Source organism: Leuresthes tenuis, unplaced genomic scaffold, assembly GCF_036924035.1.
Source record: "Leuresthes tenuis unplaced genomic scaffold, fLeuTen1.0.hap1 SCAF_22, whole genome shotgun sequence".
Classification (NCBI taxonomy): domain Eukaryota; kingdom Metazoa; phylum Chordata; class Actinopteri; order Atheriniformes; family Atherinopsidae; genus Leuresthes; species Leuresthes tenuis.
This window is the reverse complement of record NW_027325376.1, coordinates 12,063,569-12,077,551: the sequence shown is the minus strand read 5'-3', so window position 1 is coordinate 12,077,551 and position 13,983 is coordinate 12,063,569. Positions and strand designations below refer to the sequence as shown.

Sequence of the window (13,983 nt, the reverse complement as noted above, 5' to 3'; positions counted from 1 at the left end):
TTTGCCGTCTGTTCAACTGTCTGCCAATTGTTATGGTTTATGACGTTATAAGTCATACTGTATAAGTATATAATAACTGGCAAAAGCTCCAATACTAACAACCTGAAAGAGACATATCGCCTTCTGTCATAGTGAGTCTAACATACTTCAGTCAATAAGTCCATTCTCATTCAATTCACTGAACCTGTTCTTTTACACTGGGACAAAAAAACCACGGAAATGGCCTAGTCGAGCTTTAACCGCTGCTTGACTTAATTGTGCTTAATTGAGCGTGTATACGTACTGAGGAGATCTGGCTCTGTAACGTTTGAACTGAGATTCTGAGTGCAACACCCAGAGGTCTTCTAAGGTCATTTTGTGTTGATGCTACGCTTAGCTTTGCCGATGCATGTCTAAATGTTGTGGCTTTCTGTTGGGGGCAGTGTCAAAAATATGCTAAACACGAGCACGAAAGTCTCATGTGTCTCATATCTAATAACAATATCAGAGAAGTGTTTTGCTGTAGAGTGAAACACTGTTAAAAAGAAAAGAAACTGTCCAGTGATTCTCACTCGTGCTTTGTCATTCCTCGTTGTCACACTTCTTAATCTCTCTGGTTAATTCTGCAGCGCTTGTCCTTTATGTAGTTCAAGCCAACATTCAGCTAGTCAGAAACACCCCAAATCAGTGCATCCCTTGTTAAAGGACTGGATTCTAACACCATAAATCAGTCATCACTTTCATCTTGGGTAATGACACCCAAAGTTTTTTTTTTTTGTTTGTTTTTTTTTAGATGTGAAGAAAGTTATTTCACATCAAGACATTATCACAGTCCCAACACTTATCACCTTTCAGGAAAATATCACTTTCTTTTCTTGTTTATTTTCTTTGGATGCCTCTGGTCATGTCTCTCAGAGTGTTTGTGTGAAGCGAGTTCAGGCACGCCAGCTACCTGCACCCAATGTTGTAATATTGTTGTTTTCAAGCTACCAGCAATGTGTCAGCATACGCATTTAAAATTCAAGCTGCACTGCTTACAGTTAAACCATGTAACGTTCATGTTGGAGCCCTCGTGATGAGTACAAACTACAACTATTGAGCTTTCTGGAAGTTTGCTCAAAAGATTTACTCTGTAAAATCTCCTTATACTGAAGTTCTCTGTACAGATAGAAACTAAAAAACTATTTCATTCCTGCTTAACCTTAATACATCCCCAGTACAGTGCTTTATAATTGTTTCTTCTCCCTGGTGCATTACATGCTGTCCTTTGGGACGAAGCTCACTGGTTTCAGGGTTTGACGACAAAGCCACGATTTATTTTGAAGCACTGCGTCACCAAACTGTACCAGCGTCAACTGCTGTGGCTTTGAATGCCGTCTGCAGCTGTGTGGGACATGCTCTGCTCAGCTGCTGTGGAGCAGTGTGCCTGTTTGTTTGTGCCTGAGAAAGAGAAGGAGAAGTGAGGGGAAGAACAGCGCAGTGTTAAAATGGTTATATTCATTAAGCCCCAATTTACACACGCTTGCTCAAACAACTCTCAAACACAAACTCTTTTTCTCTCTGACACACACACACACACACACACATATAATCATGCTGTTCTGTTCACAGCTCTTGACTTTGGCAGCAGCCACTGTCGGGCTGCTTTCATTAGCGTCTGTCTAGACACGATTTATTACCAACTGCTCATTCCTGTCCTCTCTGTCTCCCTATTTGTCTCATTGTGGGCTCAATTGTGCTGGATTTCAGTTTTGAAGCTCAAGTCGGTGCCTCTGTCTGTCACCCTGCTCTTTATGTGGGTGTAATGCTCCTGCTTGTCCCCAAAGAGGAAGTCTGTCTGTCTGTCTGGTCTGTCACTTCATCTATCCATCCGTTCCGTGGGAGTGGGAGTGGGTGCGATGGTTTGCGAGTCAGGCTTGGTTTTGACCATGACCTTTTACTGAAGCCATGTGGTAGAAGTTCACTGAGCTAAATATCCCCAACCACAGTCAACCTGACACTCCTCCTCACTGTCTGTAACTATGCCAGCTCTGGCCTCACAAACACATGCATGTTTACAGTCAAATGAGACAGAAAGCAGACTGTCTGCCTCTCACATGCATGCACATAAAAATGCCCTACACCCAGTTTACCAGGCTTTGCTTGAGATGTGATGTTCTGTATTAGCCATGTTGTTTTAATCGTAGCAGATCTGACTAAAGCGGCAAAAAAATATATATGTGAGTCTGAATAACTCAGTGTAGAGGAGGGTTCATGATGGAGGACACAAACAACAAAAAAAGGTCAATTGTGAAATGTTTCAACCAAGCAACTGACTGAGGAAAAAATATGACCCCCTGCAATTCACAGTCTGTAAATGTGAGCCACTGACCTCTTACAAATGTCCTGATATTACACACACACACCTTCAGGATGTGGTGTGGGAGCATTCCTGGAGGTTCGTAGTTGTTAAAACAAGGCGTCCACTCTCATGATTGTGCCTTGATGCACTAATGCCAGCAACACTCACTTACACCTGCCTGCAGGCTGGTGATTTAACTGATTGACTGCCCTTAAACACACAACATTAGGCACAGCAGACAAATGGACATGGCAAAGAGAGACACACTCACACAGGCAGACAGTGAATGGAGACAGACACCCTGTCATTTTCAACCACTCCTGCAGCAACCCTGTGATATGTATGTGTGATCCTGTGTGCAGGTATGAGGCTTGTTGCCCTAACATGAAGAGACCTACTGAATCTCCTGTGACTCAGGGCTGGGGCAGCCCAAGCACAGCTATTTTCCTCACGCCATGCAGGCTCACACATGTTGAGTGATTAGTGTGGTAGTTGAATGTGGTTTTATTGTCTTCAAAGTAATTAAAAGCTGTGAGATGAAAATAAGCACAGGTGTGTGTGCACATTTATCGCACATAGATCCGTGTTTTAGCATACGTTTATATGTGCAAGTGTTTAGTATTTGGTATGTATAATTTATAGTACAGTGTATAGTTATGTAAAATAATATGTATAACTATATTTTCTTTACTATAATATTGCATGAAAATAAGAAGTGCTGTGTGGAATGAACCATCTTTAAGAATGGTGCAGGTATTAATACTCAAAGTCTACACGCTTTTTGACCCCAGGAACCCTTTTACAGTTCTGATAACTACTTGTTTTTGTGTCTGCATCACAGAAACTGCGGCCAGTTGTAGTTCATAGAACTGCTTTCATGGGGTCTGTTTTCAGTCCCCACTTTAGAGCAGGAGTTTTCCTTTCATAAGTAGAACCATCTGTATGGTAACTGGTCAAAACAACCCGTGAAGATTAGCCCAGATGACTTAGGAGTGCGGCGATTGGTTGAAAGTGTAGTCACGACACCTGAACCCACCGTAAATTCTTTCTGCTTTCTAATATAAACTGCTGCTGCACCTGATATGTCTTCGGGTTATTCAGCTGAATCCACTATTGAACTTGCTTTTCCTGGTTTGTGTTTCATTTTCTTCCTTTCTCGTCCACTCCAGAGCTGAGCCGACAAACAGAAGAAAAAAACTAAGATCCCTTGTTCTCTTTCCCTGTCTCTGTCACATATAATCTTTTCACTCTCCTCATCTCCCTCAGACTATCTTAAGTTTCTCTGACTTATTTGCCTTTTGTCTGACTGAAGGCCTTCCAGTCCAGTCTCTCTCTGCCTCTTCATCTCCTCTGCTCTCCACCTCCGAACAGACTCTTTGTTGCTCCACCCTTCTACCTCCCTCTCTGTTCTGGTTAATGTCAAAGGGAGATGCTCCCACTGGTTAACCTTTACAGGCAAGAGATAAACCACTTTCTTTATCTTGCTCTCACTCCACCTTTCAGTATAGCTCACATGCATTCTTTTATTTAATATTTATCTCCCTGCTTTTAATGCAAATACATGTGAAATTTTTTCCTTTTTATTTTATACCTCGCCAAACTTCTTCAAATCACTAAATCTCTTTTTCACAGCCTTCTCCCATCTTCTCTCCCCATACTCCTGATATCAATCAAAGTGAAAAGATAATGTCAAAGCGTGACATTTAATTGATTTCATGAAACCATATGTTTTGTGCTTACCGAAAATCAGCCTCCAACTCACATGCACACATTTACTTGTCTTCTTTCATGATATGAACACTCAAAAAGCAACCACATTCTTTGTCACCAACCTCCACGCTCACACACAGCTGTGACCCTTCAGGGAGTGTGAACTTTGACCTCGGGTTCAAAGGTTTTGGGCCTGAAACCACAAGATCAATGAAGGCTGAGCCAGCTATTTCAGCCTCATATTGACACAATAGGCGTACACTGTGCACAAGCTGCTGTACACACTGTATTGCTTGTGTGTGTTCAGCAGGGAAGCATATGTGTGGCCATGTTTTACGGTGCAGCCCTGCAGGTAGAATATGAGAGTGGAAGAAAGACAGAAAGGTAGAGAGTAGAAAAAATGGCCTACAGGGTTCACGAAGGTGTTCAACGGCAAGAAACAATATGTGGCTCACACATAACTTTTTTTTTGGCACCGACCCAGCTCAACAAGACAGTTTGAGATAAAGTTTGTGCAGATTTGTATCTGCAGGTGAAAGTTCAAAGGAGTACAATAAGAGACGTGGTGATATTTACCCAGCAACTTGTCAACCACAACCATTTGTTAAAAGGGCATTTTCACTGCACGTGTGTGTGTGTGTATGGGTGTATAAGAAAAAGTGTGCGTTTTGTTCCTGTTTCAACATTACTGTGACGCATGTGTGGTGCATTCATGTGCAACCTCGTCTGCTTTAGTATTTAAGAGCAATGCAGGTGCTGTGTACTCTCAGGGGGTGGGGAGGTACGCCAGAACGCCACCTGTTCCAGATCATGTGGCCCAGCACTGACACTGTGACTCACTACACAGGCGGCACATGAGGAACACACACACAGATGGCCACAACACTGGTCCAGGCTCTTCTGTGCATGATGCACACACTGTAGTTTTCGCCAGCTACACCACATGACATACCAACATCATCATGATCACAGGGAGTCAGCAAACGTCACACATGCATAATGAAACGAGCCACCAGAAGAAAAATGAGCTCTGGTGCTGGAGTGCAAGCCGGGGATCCGCTAACATTCGTTGGCCGCAGCTTCAACTCACTCAAGACTGTCACACGTGTTTGAGCTAGTTTTGACTGAACTACTCTGAGTTCAGTTTATCATATAATGATGGGTCAGAATTAGTTTTTTTTTTAGTGGTTGCTGATCATGAAATGCAAGAGAATCACTTTGACTCCTGTTGTTTCTGACACCTCTTGACTGATCTGTTTTTTTTATGTTTTCACTTTAGGAGTTAGGAGGTGTCATGGTGGCCTACAGCTCCTGAAAGAGAGGGGACTACTTTACTACGATCTCCAGGTAAGGCTCAGTTTGTGAGCTTTCAGATGGCATTGTTTTATGTCATCTTTCTCTGTCATCACTTTTCTGCTAAATGAATATTTGTTTTTAGCAGCTAACATTAAGAACGATTGCTTCTATGGTGAATATTTCACTTTTGTTTTTGTAACAGTCACTATCAGTGCTGTTTGGGTGGTAGATGAAAAATGGGAATTTTCTAATTTCAACCTGTAATAAAATGAATAAATATATAGATTTCATTTCTCAGGATAAAAAACACTAAAGAAAGTAATGGTAGAACACGATAAGCTCAGTCATTTCTTGGGTTAGATGAACTATGTAACTAATGATGAGATCAAAGCAAGAGCAAAGGAGTTTAAACTTCCTACCTCTGAGGTACAGTAGATGCAGCATCTTCTGAAGTTGAAGTTAGGCGGAGATACAGAGGGTGGAGGCTGGATAAACATGCAAAGTGATGCTGGTGTCCACTGAATGTTACATTTTCAGATTTAGGGGGCCCAAGGCAAAATGTCATGGTTCTGTTTTTTTTACCCTAATGTTATGCGGATTGGCATTAGATTTTAAGATGTCTTTAAGATCAACGACTTCCCTCTTCGTTTTGACCTTTTTAGTCAGATAAAAAGTATCATCAGTATGACAAAAGAAATGTTAATAATCACCCAGTTAGTTAGTAATGAAGACAACAATTAGTTGCACCCTTATTAGTTGTTCAGTGTGGCTGTAAAATAATATATTCATATGTTCATTTAATTAATTCAGACAAACTCCAGTGCAACACAATGAAACCAGCGTTTGCTTGTGTTGATACTGCTCGTTATATTTTCACAGACACCTCCACGGTAGCTTCTGTACTTACAGAGAGGTGGTTACTATGTAAATTGGTGATGTATTTCACAGGAAAACCTTTAACTTCCACGCTGTGTGTTCAAGTTAAACTGCGAATTTCTAGCATGTAAAAAGTCTTCTCTAACCCCAAAGTATTTACCAAAGTATTATGGTCATTCTCTATGTCTAAAAACACAGACCATTAGTCATATTTATTTATATATATATATTCATCTGTGTGTTGGATTTGATATCACACTGCCAGCCTTGATTATATTATTTATACTTCACACCACTTGTGAGATAACATTAATTAAACAAAAATGATTAATAAATAATAAACCTCTATCCGTAAACCTATTGCTATAATGTGTGTATCATCAAATTACTGTGAAACTGCTATTTCTAACATTGTCAGGAAACCCTGCTAGTTTCTGTCGGACTGTGTCAGTCAGCGTTCAGCTTCAGAGCTGCTGTGAGCTCATTTGAATTCAACAAAAGAATCTGATGAATGTTTACACTCAGTTAAGTATGTGCTAAAATGGTGGCATGTTGCACCAAAACATACAATCTACCAAGCAGGGACACATGGATATTTTTGGTTTTAGAGAATGAAATTGAGCCGATTAGACAATCTGCTGGAAATGTAATGGCTTCCTTTCTAAGCTCTTCTACTTTTCCCTGTGAGTTGCTTTGGGATAGTGAGCATATCAAACTGAACTAGAGTGTTTAGCTTATCATAGAGCCACAGTCAGGATTAGCTGCTTGTTTGGGGAACTACAGAGAAAGCTGGGGCTCCCTATGAGTGCCTCTCTCCTTGAATAAGGGTCTTAATTGTCAGAGCTGCAGCGCTTCATTGAAGTAGCTACATGGCTGCTACATGTGGGTGTGCTGAGCCAGTCTGCCTGACTGTGTGGTTCTGTCTCCTCATGGTGGGAGTGCGTGAGTATGAGAGTGGAGGTGATTATTATCGTGTCTGTCGGTGTACCCAGAGTCTGACTCATGTTATGCCACATGTACGCACACACACAGGCCCACACACACAAGCCTACATATCAGAGGCTGAGAAGTACCATCTGTACCAGGGACACAGTCTCCTACGTCTGCGCACGCTGACACGCACAAACACACATTCTGACTGACATTCAGATTTTCTTTCTTTCTTGTACTGTTCTGTGTGGACCTCATCTATATTATATTCTGTTTATTTTTTTAATGTGTGTGTGTGTGTGTGTGAAGCTGGTATGACAGGAATTTCTGGAGCTCGCCACCATGAGAGAGCTGCTGCGTACTGTATATTTGGAGTGTGAGAACTGAGCTGTCCTTGTCTCTGATCTCTTTAATTACACACACAGTCTCCACCACACACGCCTGCATGTCTTCCACACACATGAATACGGGATTGTTTAGCCATGCACAAAGCTGTAAGAACTTAAACACACAGTGCTTCACTTTTTGTCTCCATCACCCTTCCTGCCACACACAAGTTTACATTTGGGACCCCCGGGACAGGCTGTAATGCCTTGGCCACCCTTGTTGTGGGAGGGGAAGAATGAGAGCTCAGCTCAGATGTATACATTTAATTTTCTGAGACTTTTCTTATATACATCATGGTGCATTTATGAAAGAAACAGCTGGAGGAAGTTTGAGTGTATGGGCTGCGCGTGTGGCACACTGGGGTCCCACCCATGCCCACATCAATCAGCATATCTCTTCCTGTTCACTTTGCAGAGCCAATAGTCTCTCACCACACTCTCAATTACACACACAAAACTGGACAAAGTCACACTCGTAATGGAAGATTTAACCTCACACACAGGATGCCTATGAGAACACAGTATGGCGTATGATCTGGATAAACTGAATTCCTCACACACACCAGCAGAGTGACCTGCGGTATATTAGCAGAAATAGTGCTGTGAATCTATTTTTGAGAGCAGTACAGAAATAGATGAGCTACTGGACTGAATATATGACATGAATGAGTGTGAACAGTGAGCAGTAGATGCTGCCGCCAATACAGAATGCTTTAGTTTACTACTCAATAGTGGATAATTAAGGAGCAATTAAGGCTGTAATAGCTTCCAGATGAAGTGATAAAATATTCCAGCAGCTGACTTATAATATTCATACAGATAATTACAACATTGAGGATGCAGCTGAAACTGTTTATGATACCATATGGAACTTTAATTCCCTAATTTTACACTATATACCACATTTTGGTGGTCTGTAGCTATCATCTGTAGAGCAGAGCCTTGCTTCACTTTTGCAGACCCATTTCCAGCTTGGAAGGCCTTCCATGCTCAATATACACTACAGTATCTACAGTATGGGACCCGTAGTACAGCTCACTTCTCAACATAAAGAGAAAACATTCATAAAGACGCTCAGTGTGCTGTGTCCCTCTTTCTCAACACAAACCTCATTCTTACACTTTCAGTGTTGCTTGACAATAGATCCACTCTGGTGGCACACACAACACATGCCATGCACTCACTTCACCGTGGACTTGAATGTATCGCATACACACTCCTCTTCTTGCTGCACAAGAAATACTTCATTCATCTGAAAATATACAATGAGTACTATGATATGAGAGAACAGACTGCAAGAGACTGATGGCATCATAGATTTGTGCTGAGGCAGAGAGAGGTTACATAACAATCAGATTTTATTGTTTGTGCTTTTATATCTGTTCTGGCCATAAATAAACTGCATATGTGTGTATCCTGGAGTTATTGCCTCAGCATCATCTATGACACACTCCCATCCTCCCTGGGGCGTCTAATTTTGCCTCCTGTTCTCCTGCTGAGGCAGTGCTTTCTAAATATAACCTCTACACACATGTGTGTTTTGGTGCGTGACACATTCTGTTGGCCGTGCCAGTGTGGCTCTTTGGCATTATTACAGAGTACATGATGGTTATTTTGGCAAGACAGAGCTGGAACAAATGTTTCTGGCCTTAAAGAGACCCATTTTTGTTTTTCCAAGGTTTGTTTACCTCACACAGGATGTTAGCTAGCTGCTATTGAGAACATGCCAAATAATTCTCATACTTCTGTCCACGCAGTCATGTTTATGTCACCCACTGACCAGAGCAAAGAGATTTATTAGCCTCGTAAATCTGAGTTTTATATGTCAGCCAGGCCATGAGTACTGCATTGTAATAATGTTACATAGATATTACCAATCCATCAGACCCTGTCTACCCATGCATGTAGTCTACTACAGACTGTGCAGTGTGAAAACAAAATTTACATGCTGCATTCACATAATATTTTGTTTACAATAGGCACAGACCTCATTTCTTCCAACAACTTGAATGAACATTTCAAGGACAATCTGAGCATATGCCTCATACTGTCGGTGAAAGGCAGAATTACCTCCGTTAAACAGACAGGTTTTATGAACATGAACACCCAGAAACTGGGGAATTTTTTTTCTTTGTAGAGAAGTTTGAAGCCATTTATGAAATCGACTTTGGGAAGTGTACAAAGTAGGTAGCCACAGAGCCCTTTAATTGAATCTCTACATGTTAGCATAACAGAAAAAATAACGAATTATTGTGTTAGTCCAACCAGAACTGGACTTTTAAAATGCATCCATGTAAACATGTTAGTCCAACTGAAATGGGACAAAATCGGGCTTCTCAGAACCAGGCACACATACAGATAATGCAGTTGGTATGAAATTGTTCCTGCATGTATCCACTCAACTGTTCTGAGATGGGCCAAAGCAGACAACTCAGCTGAACAGCTTTACAGCTCTGTACATTTAATAACTGCTTTACGCTTTACTCTTACTGAATGAGATCAACTCCTACTGACTTCTTCCTTTTACTTACGGGTCAAAGCCCAGGATTGAAACTGTGGAACTGGCACAGGAAAGGAGTAATTAAAGTCAGACTGATATGTTTATATCCATTCTAAAAGTAATAAGATATATATATATATATAATGTGTTTATTTGACCTTCCTGACTCAGGTCCTCATACAGGAAAAAAAAAAGATAGTGTTAGTCATGTAACCCGTGTCCCGAGTTGTGCTGTCGAGTAACAAAATTATTGCAAACATTCTTACTGATAAATTTAATCTAATTAATTAACAACTTATTGTTTTTTACAGCATTATTAACAACTAGTATTTAAAGCTTACAATAGATCCAACAGATTAACTGCAACTCGGAGGTTGTTCCCTCTCTCAGCACCTCTGCCATTAAACAAGATGCCTGAACAAAGGGTGGAAAATAGAATTTTAAAATAAAATATGGCTATAAACCTGTAGATTTGGTCAAATGAATCGTGCATTAAATGTTATCTAAATGTTGGATTTAGACTTTAAAATGTTTCATAATTTTCTTGTTAGTTTGTTGCTCATTTGATTGATTTCTGAATGTCCAAGCTGCCTTAAAATATGTCTAAGTTTCAGCTGAGATAGAATTCAGCTGTATGGGATCTGGGATACCTTTGTTATTTTATAGTATTTCATTTGAATAGGTTTCGTCTGTGTTGCCAGTGCTGGGATCTATTTATAGTAGACCACATGGATCCATAACACTGTGATACTATCTCTGTCTTCCTGCGGTAATATGAAGTCAGGAGGTAATGCTCTTCCTCATCCAAAAATAGAAGCACGGAAATAAGCGCTTGGCAGTGCTTGAGTCCAACAGTCGGTCACGACTCTGCCTTAGACAATAAAAAAAACTCTGGTCTGGAAGCGCCGTAATGATTAAACCCCCAGGAGCAGCTCCGGTACCGGGAGTCGGACTCTGTGCCAGTTTGCTGTAAAGGGAATTCCGGTGACGTCACGTGCGTGCGCGCTTCCTTTTTAAACGGCGCTGCCTGTTTGTGAGAGCAGAGAAAAAGAGGAGCTCACCACAGAGAGCTGACGCGGCGCCGCAGAGACAGAAACCAAACGGAATAAAAAGCAGAATAAAGAGGATCGAGTCTGTCACGCACCTCAGAAAGGCTCTCTGCCGTCTGGACGCTCCAGTTTCAGGGTTACGAGAGGAAGCGACAGAGGCCAGCAAGGATTACAGGCTGTGCGCTACTCTCAGCCGGTTGGCAGGAATTTCTGTGCATAGTCGGAGCTCCTAACTTGGGAATACAAGCGCATAAAAGCTACTGCGGACTTCGATATTTATCTCAAACAGGGATTTTTTTCTTTCATAATTTTTATTGGAACTATTTTAAAGCCTAACGTGAACGGTGAGTACTAGAGCTGAACTTTTAAAAGTCCAGCCGGCTTTGTTTTGGTTGTAATCAGAGAGGTGCTACTGAAAAAAAAGTTTAAAATTATATACGCTCGTGGATTTCATGACCCTTACAGTTTAAGTACAGCTGTTGGTTCTGTTTATAAGTGAGAGAGGCTGACTAACTATGATTGAGTTATCGTAATTGATTAAAGCGCAGCGGTTGTAATCGATGAGGTGGGGGAATTTGTTTTGTTTTTCTTGTCCTAACCACAGGTGACTCTTTGATCCCACGCTTCTGTGTCCCATTTCGGCGAACTGCCGATCTCAAATCCACGATTGATCATCTTTACAGGACCTGTTTAATCATGCAGTGCACGTGGATCCGAGTCATTTCTGTAGTCTCGGTTTGATTTGATAAACGGGTTGATTTAACTACTGTGTGGAAAATGCCCCAGAACAGTACCCAAACATTGAAGGGGTTGTTTCGGTACAGCTGTTCCAGAGCATCTCAGTATTTAAACATGCAGCTCAGAGTGACACTGGGCAGAGCACAAAGTGCATCATGATACATTGTTAAATGAATGTAAATGTTCCAATACCCATCTTTCTGGGGGGCACCCAGATCCTCATTAGGCAGCTTTTGCCAATTCAATTTCCTCATCATCCCATGACCAGAAGAGGGTAAGAAGAACTAGAGGACATTAGGATAAAATTGCCTATGTAAGGAGATCGCACGCCATTGTGTGGGAGTGGACGGCTCTGGTGGACTAGGAGTGGGGGGTGGGAAGAATCACTGAGGTCGGCAGCCTTATAAAGGGAATGGATATCTGCAACCCCCATCAACCCTCAGTCAATCCCTTCACATACAAAGAGTTGGACTGAAAGGAAGTGATTTGCATCACCTCTTTTTTGGGGGGTGGGCGGTGTTTTGGTGCTGTCCATTAGTCTCTGGGTTTCGGGGCGCTTAAGTGTTGACCACCTCGTATTGTTTAGTCGCCGAGATCTGTTGCCCAATTGACACCTTTTAATGGAAATACCGGTCCAAAGTGACTCTTATTTATATAAGGGCTTCTATCTGAAGCCAAATCCTTGGAGTCAGCTTTGTCTGCAGAACACCGTGGTTGTACCTATATCTTTGTTTAAGATCTCACCGCTGATAGTTTGCCCGAAATGACGCGTAAAGAACAGTCAAGAGGTTGTAGTCATATTGTTTTTATGTGATTAAGAAGTTGATTCAACAGTTCCCCATCAGTGTTTTTCCCCTTTGGTCAGCAGATGAGTGTTTTCGACTGAGTGGGGGTTGGGGATCGTTGGATATTTAATTGCCCGCAATAAATAAGCTCGGGTCAGAGAGAGCGGAGTGTGCTGGCATGCAGTCTTAACAAAACAAAGAAGAACCCTTTGAAGGTCCGCTTCCGATCACTCAGATCGATTGGCGTGGAAAACAGCAGCGCGTTTGTTTCTTCTTTTGATGTCGGAGGCTGTAAAAGTTAAGTTTTAAAATCGCACCAGACACACACACACCCCCACACACACACTTTGGCCGTGTATGTGCTGCCTCAGCTCCACTCCGCCCCCGTTTGTCCCGTGAGCTTAATAGAAGCGTGTGTGTAAGTGTGTGAATGAACAATCGCCGCCCATTTTACTATGAGCGATGACGATCTTGGAGAAATATTAAAGGGACAGACGCGCGCCAGCAAGCAGAGGAGATGACGTTCGACAATTGCGAAAGTCACAAAACTTGAGTAAGCAGACAAAGACGGTTTACCAATCCTACTCCTCACCCTGTCTTTTCCATCATGTAGCTTTGATAAGGGTGTTAAGTTTATTCTCAGCAAACTAAAAATGACTTTAGTCTAATTTAGATTTTGTGCGTTTGGCCGGCACAAATGGGTCAGTAGGCCAGTTTAAGTGCTTACTCATCTACTTTGACAGATGATTGAGATGACATAAGTCTGTGTTTGTTTGAAGGGGGGTTCTGTTTCTCCACTGCTTTTGCTTCCTGTCACAAAAAAAAAACAAAAACAAATAAAGCCCAGTGTGTTTCAAAGTGAAACAGGTAAGGGAAGTGATAGTACTTCATGTTGTGATGAAACATTAGTGTCACACATGCAGTCACAGCCTTTCTAATTAAGGGTGCCGTTTCTCTGCAATGAGGGAGGCAAATTACAATACTCCTGACACACTCCGAAAAGTCGGCCATTAAAACACAAGTTCTTCTACGTGTTGGCTGACATGCTGGAAATAGTTGAGGAATTTCATATCACTTTAACATCAGCACAGACTGAGCATTTAAAGGGACATCATCATAGCTATTTCAGTTCCTCTCCATGTGTATGACACACTGAGCACAGCAGTGCAGTAGGATCCTTAGTGGCAACACAATAAGCTTTTTGAAGACAGCAGCATGGAGGTTTTTTTTTGGTTTGTTTGAATCCGGTTGGAGGCAAAAATTCAGTTAACTAGGTGTGGAATTCCTCCATGCCTTGTGAGTCCATGCCTGCTGTATACCAGCTCTTTGAAACTGTGGGACATCTGTAAGGATGTCCACCATATTAAAGAAGTTGCTCCAGGACATCTGACCG

The 13,983-nt window shown here is 41.8% G+C and overlaps 1 protein-coding gene across 6 annotated transcripts in view; it reads left to right on the top strand.

Annotated features, from left to right (window-relative positions):
* kdm6ba (lysine (K)-specific demethylase 6B, a) overlaps window positions 1-13,983 on the top strand; it is a 94,102-nt gene that overhangs the window by 61,544 nt on the left and 18,575 nt on the right. For 4 of the 6 annotated variants that reach the window (XM_072376088.1, XM_072376092.1, XM_072376090.1 and 1 more), the window contains one exon: window positions 5,310-5,377. The gene's annotated coding sequence lies outside the window, so the exon portion shown is untranslated. Of the gene's footprint in view, window positions 1-5,309; window positions 5,378-11,056; window positions 11,412-13,983 lie in introns of those variants that run through there. The other 2 variants (XM_072376091.1, XM_072376089.1) reach the window with 1 other exon arrangement.